We start from the raw sequence: 8,041 nt of genomic DNA, 5'->3' as shown, positions 1-8,041 counted from the left end.
ACAATTTTGCTACTTCTTTTCTGGTGCAACAACTTTGCTACTTAGTTCACCAGTTTCCATAAACAAGCACTTGAATTTCACATCTTCTTATATTACTTAATTTTCATGGTCTCTAAAACCGAAGTGGAGCACAATGAAAATGGTATAGTGGTATTTCAAAGACGAAGATAACTTGGCAGATAAATAAAGCTGATCAAGGGATTAGGAGCACCGGCTTGTTAATGGTTTGAGTGGGTATCAAAGTAAAATATAGAAATTTTGGGAGTGAATTGGAGAAATGTTGGAAGAAGTGAAGGCTGTAATTGCCATGCTGCTGGTCCAGTTTATTTTCGCAGGAATGTTTATTTTGTTTAAGATAACGGCCCAGGATGGTACAAATCTCAGAATCCTAGTGGCTTATCGTCTCTCCTTCGCTACCCTTTTCATGTTTCCCCTTGCCTTCATCTTCCAAAGGTTAAACCATTTTTTGTGTGCATTATGTTAGTCGTATATAATCTTATCTATGCTGTGCATAAGCCATATTAAACCACTTGTTAGGACAAGTGAAGAAAAGAAAGTACATGTTCGAATGAACATGTTGGAATCCGGCATCCAAAATATATTAATTAATTACTCAGATGTTAGTTTTTTTTTGTTAAATTAGTTACTCAGATGTTATTGTAATTAGACGGTTTATTTTGGATTCCATGTGATCAGGAAGAAGCGGCCAGAATTTACATGGAGACTGGTCTTACTAGCATTTCTTTCGGGGTTGCTTGGGTATTCAGAACTCTAACTTGTCACTTGGTGATCATAAAATATAATTTATATACATGATATTTAGTGGTTTATGTACTTCTTTTTTGACTGCTTTACAGAGCGGCTATACCAAATATTCTCTATTTGCCGGGCCTGGTTCGTACATCAGCTACATTTTCGACTGCAGCCAGTATCCTTAGTCCGGTGATCACTTTGGTATTGTCATTGGCTTTTAGGTAAGGGACACTGAAAGCTCTCTATATCACACCTTCGTAGAAAGTGTATGATGTATTCACTTGGTGGCCCAAATTATATATTAGTCTATATCCCCTAGACTATATTTGAGAAGTGATTTTGCCACATGTCATCTCTACAATCATTTTCAGAAAAATAATATGACATGGCTATTAAAATTGATGACATGGCTTATAGATTAATATGACATGGACAATTAAATTTAATGTTAATTTATATTTTTTGTAAACTTTTTAAAATATGGTAACAACTCATATATTACATTTATTGTCGATTTACATTTTGGAAATTTTTTTAGAATATGGTAATAACACATAAATCATCATTAAAATAAATATATTCAACTATGACATCTAAAATTTCGAAATATCATTTAATTATTTATTTTATAATTATAAAATTTTCAAAAAAAATAAACATTTTTTACAAAATTGTAAAATTAAATCGTAAATCATTAGTTTCTTATATATATCTACAAATTTTATAAGTATTGTTTAATTTTAATTTTTGAAAATTATGCAATTTTTACATATTTATTTAATATATTTAATTAAAATAAATAAATAGAAAAATCTATCTGAGATTAGAATTTTAAATATGTACATGCATATTCTTAAATATAATTTAAAATAAACAAAATATTTTTATCTTTATGTTTAGTTAAATCAAATTTATACTAAAATATTGATAAGAAAATTTACAATATTAATAAAAAATTTAATATAATTTATGGCTATTAAAATTGATGACATGGCTTATAGATTAATATGACATGGACAATTAAATTTAATGTTAATTTATATTTTTTGTAAACTTTTTAAAATATGGTAACAACTCATATATTACATTTATTGTCGATTTACATTTGGAAATTTTTTAGAATATGGTAATAACACATAAATCATCATTAAAATAAATATATTCAACTATGACATCTAAAATTTCGAAATATCATTTAATTATTTATTTTATAATTATAAAATTTTCAAAAAAATAAACATTTTTTTACAAAATTGTAAAATTAAATCGTAAATCATTAGTTTCTTATATATATCTACAAATTTTATAAGTATTGTTTAATTTTAATTTTTGAAAATTATGCAATTTTTACATATTTATTTAATATATTTAATTAAAATAAATAAATAGAAAAATCTATCTGAGATTAGAATTTTAAATATGTACATGCATATTCTTAAATATAATTTAAAATAAACAAAATATTTTTATCTTTATGTTTAGTTAAATCAAATTTATACTAAAATATTGATAAGAAAATTTACAATATTAATAAAAAATTTAATATAATTTATATTTATCTATTAAAACATATTTTAAAAAACTTTTACGCGACACCTAGTATATTTATATATGTGAACATATATGTGCCCTCAATCTTTTTGTTGTAAAACCAGTATATGTGAACATATACATTAGTCTAATATATATGTGAACCTATACATTTTTAAAATTTTATTTTTGTTAAAGCATATATATATAAATGAAATTTTCGAATCTGAAGGAATTTAATCAAGGGTTAGTTCATTTGCACGAGAAATCGCAAGCTAATGATGCTTTTTATGCTGATAGACTCTGATACTTTTCATTATGAATTTATGATGTACAACAGGATGGATACTCTACAGCTGGGACCGAACAAAGGGAGAGCTAAGCTTCTGGGTACGCTTCTTGGTGTTGGTGGGGCTCTCGTCTTTGTATTCTACAAAGGTTTTGAGCTTCATATTTGGTCAACACACGTTGACTTACTTAAAAGCTCGAACGCTGGTCAATCCTGTGGCCCTGACACTGAGAACCACCACCACATCTCAATTTCAGGGGTTCTTATGGTTTTTGGCTGTAACGTTTCCGTCGCACTTTGGTTACTATTGCAGGCAAGTGCTAAATTGTTCACAAACATTACTTCAAGAAACGTAAAATGCGCTTTCTGACAGGCAAAAATAAGCAAGGAATTTGGAGGACATTGTTGGAACATAAGTCTGATGAATGCGACGGGAAGCTTGGTGTGTATGCTTGTTGCTCTCAGTTCGGAACATAACTGGAACCAATGGCGATTAGGGTGGAACATTAGCCTCCTTACAACTATTTATTCAGTAAAAAAACCAATCTACCTAATGATTAAGGATTATTTTGATATGCGTCTAAATGCATATATATATATATACACTATGTTTGTTTGATACACGTTTTTAATTATCTTATGCACAACGTGTAGGGAGTTGTGGTTTCAGGGCTCGTCATGCCTCTTGTTGCTTGGTGCATTGAAAAAAAGGGACCCTTATATGTTACAGTGTTTAGCCCCATAAGGCTGGTGATTGTTGTCCTTGTCGGATCATTTGCTTTAGAGGAAACGCTTTATTTGGGAAGGTGCACCAAACTTATGATCTTGTGTATGGTATATAATATGTGAATGTTACTGTCTAATAATTTTACAAAACTTACAGTATAATTGGTGCAATAATAATGGTGGGAGGAGTATACCTAGTGGTATGGTGTAAAATGAAGGAAAAGAAGAGTGTCCCTACTACATCGGAACACGTTGAAACAAATAAGAATATCAAAGAAGTGAACCTTGCCAATCTCTCAGCAGTAAATAATAGAGAGGTTCCGTGATTCAACCATATGGCTGCATCATCAAATAAAGTCCATCGTAGAAATATATATATATATATATATATATATATATATATATATATATATATATATATAGAAATCTATAAGGCTCTGCTTTTGTTTCTAATACTATTCTCATCCTTGCATGGCTTTGGCTCCCGTCCAAATGACATTGCCTTCTTGAACTCTCAATACCCGACATATACCACGTTGTCTTCCTTCCTTAGGCCAGACCAAGTCCACGTTACAATTCAAAACAGTTTGGTGGTAGTTGCTTCCTTTTGATATTATCTGTTCTGCCAGTTTTATTACTTCTTTCTATATACTCTCTCTCTTTCTGTTTTAAAATGTATACTGTTTTAAGTGAAAACATGCACAAAAATAAAAAGTCAGTTTTACCTAAAGAGCATATGTAGCATCCCGAGTTGTGATATATAAAAAGGCTTAAGAGGATTGATTTGGTTACCTTTGTCACTAAAGTTGACTTACCTTTCCGTCACATATCTGTTTAGAACTCTAGAGTTAATCGAGGTTGGGATGGAGTAGTGAAAGGATGGGTAACATATTGGGAAGTGATTCGCGATACCGTGCGAGTGAGGCCAAAACACGGGGAAAGGTCATGTGGTGATTGCAAAGTCATCAAACAATGATTTTGAGTCTTGAAAAAATTAACGGACCGACCGTCGGATGGGATGGATCCTACGGGCCGAGATAGTGGGCGTGGGTGGTCTATTAGTCGTGAGCAGATGGGGCGTTATAGCATAATTAAAATTTTGAATTGAAAATTATTTAAAGAATTATAAAATACACTATGAAATATAATTGGTTATACAATTTCAATAAAATTGGAAGTTATTTAGAATGTTGAAAAATCTTAAATTTTAAAACATAAAACTTTTTTTGACATCTTGATCTTTTCTTTTGTTCTTTTCACCCATTCTTCAGTGATCCTCCTTTGCCTTCTTTCAAGTTTCATCTTGTACATGATTGTTTATCTCTCTTTTAGTGAATTTTAATATGTATTCATGGGTGTAAGTGTAATTTTTTTTCTTTTTGAGAAATTTTCTTAGATAGTTCTATTTAGTTTATTTTCACAAAAATAGTTTTCCCAAGGAAAAATGACCAAATAGATTTTATTAAAAGATAAATATGCATTTATACCCATTGGGTTAACTAGTCTAAGACTTAGAGTTTACAGTTAAGGGGTAGAGTTTTAGGAATGTATTCAATTTTTTTTAAAGAAACAAAATATTAAAATTTTCAAAACAAAAAAAAATTATCTTGGTCATTTTATTTTCTGTGGACTATTTTTGTAAGAAAAACTTAAAAAGAACTATCGGAGAAATTTTTTATTTTTTAATCTATACTATTAAAAGTTCGCTTTGAGGCTCTAGAGAGCGTCCACATCAGCTACATAAACTTCTCTAGAAAGATGTCACATGTCACTATTTTTTTTTAAAGAATATAATATAAACAATATTATATTAAAATGTCCATAATGTATTATTACCATTTTATATTTAAAAACTGAATAAATAAATTCGAAAATTATAATAAAAATATATACAATATAAGAAATGGTAGTATTACATTTTTTTACATTTAGTTTACATTTTCATTATTTCCAAAAAAAAATTAAATGTAATCTTTCCCAAAAGATGCCACCTGACATTATTAAAAAAAAGTAAATATGAAATATAAAGAAAATGAATAATAATTAAATGTAAAATATAACAAATATAAATATTACATAAACATCTATCGTAATAATGAAACTTGATATAAAACAAATAAAATTAGAATAAGTACATATACAAGATCAAAAATAAAAAAATAAGTAAATTTCAGTATAAGAAATAGAAAAACTACATCAAACATATATCTGAAAGTATGTAGTAAAATAAATAATAAGTAAATATGAAATATAAGAAATAGACATATTACATTAACCATCTATCATAATATTAAAATTTGATATAAAAGCAAAACAACTAGAATAAGTAAATATACAATATAAGAAAAATTAAAATAAGTAAATATACAATATAAAATGTAAAAACTACATGACACACCTATCTTAAAAAATTTACGGTTTTACATTTTTATTATTTCCAAATATTTTTATAAGTAAATTAATGTCTTGCATATTTCCATTGTTTTATCTTCATATTCGCATGCATTTTGATCATCTAGATTAGGTTTTAGGCATGTTTAGGTTGCATTTTGCATACATAAGTCTTTATCAGGTGTTGGAGTACCACATGGATCATTTGGGATGCATTGGGGACTCAAAAGAGGCAAAAGGAGTGACTTAGAGACGACTAAAGCCACAGCGACCTCAGTGCAGCGGGTCCCGTCAGTCGCTCCGACCTCATGACCTGGAGCGGCCTCACCCCAGCGACTCCCACCACCCGCTGCGTCTTCATCATCCTGGAGCGGCTTCACCTCAGCGAGTCGAGCCAGTCGCTCGTCTTCTTTGCAGCGACCAAGCGGAGCGACTCCACCCGCTCGCTGCACCTCGCCCCTTGGAGCGACCCCGCCTCAGCGGCCCGTGCTGCTCGCTCGTCTTACCAGCAGCGACCAACCGGAGCGGCTCTCTCCACCCGCTGCGCCTCGTCCCCTGGAGCGACCCCGAGCCAGCGAGGGGACCAGCTCGCTCGTCTCATTTGCAGCGGCCGTGTGGAGCGACCCTTCCTGGTCGCTCCGAGCCCGTTTCATCTCGAACTTAAACATTTCTCAGGGGCATTTTAGTCATTTGTATGCACGTTTTTCTGTTCTAAAACCTAAGTTTAAGTATTGTGTAAGCCACCAGAGGCTAATCTATCTTTTACACTTGGTAAACATCAAAAACTATTGGAGATTTCATCTTTTGGATCATTGATTCTCTTGTTCTTATTTTATTTCTTGTTGATTTCTGTTATTTTATCTCTGTTTATGATCAATCTGAAACTCAATATGGGTTTAAGAATGATCATGAACATTAGTGAGTAATCCACCATTGAATTCATGGGTTAGGAAGATTTAGGGTGATTAAGTTAGTTCTAGGATGTTTTAGTATTAATCAAACCTTATTCTTTGCCTAGGAGAGTATTCGTTATGCATCTATTGAGTTGGCCTCTCAAAAGTTGATCTTTAGACATATCCCACCCACAAGGTGTTCGATGATATGTCTGAGTCAACTCTCCTAAGCTCTTAACACACTTTACCAAAGACATTTGTTGTTAAGGGTGTTAAGATAGCCAATAGACTTGTTTGTTAATGATTGCTTTTATATTATTCAGCCAAAGACATTTGATGTCTGAAATATGTTAGCAAATGAGCATTCATCTAGACATAGAGTTTGTTTAAGATTGTGTCTAAGCTTAAGGTTAATTAGTTTGATTGACTGTTGCCATCCTTAGTTCGAAGCTTGATCACCCAAGGTCTAAATTCCTATACCCATGAGTTCTCCTTTCTCATAAAAGAAAGTTCATTGATTTACTGTTTTTATTGTTTAAGTTATTGCTTATTAGGTTCTAGAAATCATCAAATCTTCGATTGCACTTAGATTAAGGAAGTACTTGCATTCTTGGTGCTTTGAATCCCTTGGAATTGGTTCGACATTTCACTTATATTACAACATTTGTTTTAGGAACTCTGAAAGTTCTAGCATCAAATTGGCGCCGTTGCCAAATTCCGAATTGATTTAAACATTGAGATTTAGTCACTTGCTTGAGACTAAGTCATTTTTCTTTTTCTGTTTACTGATTCTACATTTTCATCCCTCTTTTACTTTCAGGTGTATGAACTTGAGGAGCAAGGGCACATCAGACCTAGTTCCACTTGTACCTGACATCAGAGCACTTGAAAGGGGTATATCAAGACAGAGAAGAGCTCAGCAGGACATCGATATGGATCCACCTGCAAACGGTCAAGGGGTTAACCCTCAGCATCCTCCGCGACCTGCTCGACCGATTGGCACCTATGACCGTCCCAACATCAATGGTCATAGGCTTGGCATCAGAGCCCCAGCTGTGGAGGCTAACAACTTTGAGGTCAAACCAGGACTCCTCAACGTGATCGAGAACAACAAGTATCATGGCTTGGCTGTAGAAGACCCATTTGATCACTTGGACAAGTTTGACAGCTAATGTGGTTTGTCAAAGACCAATGGTGTGTCTGAAGATGCTTTCAAACTCAAGCTATTCCCTTTCTCTCTGGGAGATAAGGCACGTCAGTGGGAGAAGTCTCTACCTAGCGACTCCATCGCCACCTGGGATGACTGCAAGAGAGCATTCTTGGAGAAGTTCTTCTCTACTTCAAGAACTGCTAAGCTAAGAAACGAGATATCCAGTTTCCAGCAGAAGAACTTGGAAGGCTTCAGTGAAGCTTGGGAGAGATTCAAGGGCTACCAAGCTCAGTGTCCACACCATGGTTT

The 8,041-nt window shown here is 32.6% G+C and overlaps 1 non-coding gene and 1 pseudogene across 1 annotated transcript; one reads left to right on the top strand and one right to left on the bottom strand.

Annotated features, from left to right (window-relative positions):
• The first annotated feature begins 221 nt into the window (after window positions 1-221).
• On the top strand, window positions 222-3,624 carry LOC108858306 (WAT1-related protein At1g25270-like; annotated as a pseudogene).
• A 4,310-nt stretch (window positions 3,625-7,934) lies between these two features.
• On the bottom strand, window positions 7,935-8,041 carry LOC130495427 (small nucleolar RNA R71). Its single transcript, XR_008934696.1, has one exon. It is a non-coding gene; the product is annotated as a small nucleolar RNA R71 (small nucleolar RNA).

Source organism: Raphanus sativus, chromosome 5, assembly GCF_000801105.2.
Source record: "Raphanus sativus cultivar WK10039 chromosome 5, ASM80110v3, whole genome shotgun sequence".
Classification (NCBI taxonomy): Eukaryota; Viridiplantae; Streptophyta; class Magnoliopsida; order Brassicales; family Brassicaceae; genus Raphanus; species Raphanus sativus.
The sequence above is the reverse complement of the archived record's forward strand: the minus strand, read 5'-3'. Positions and strand labels throughout refer to the sequence as shown.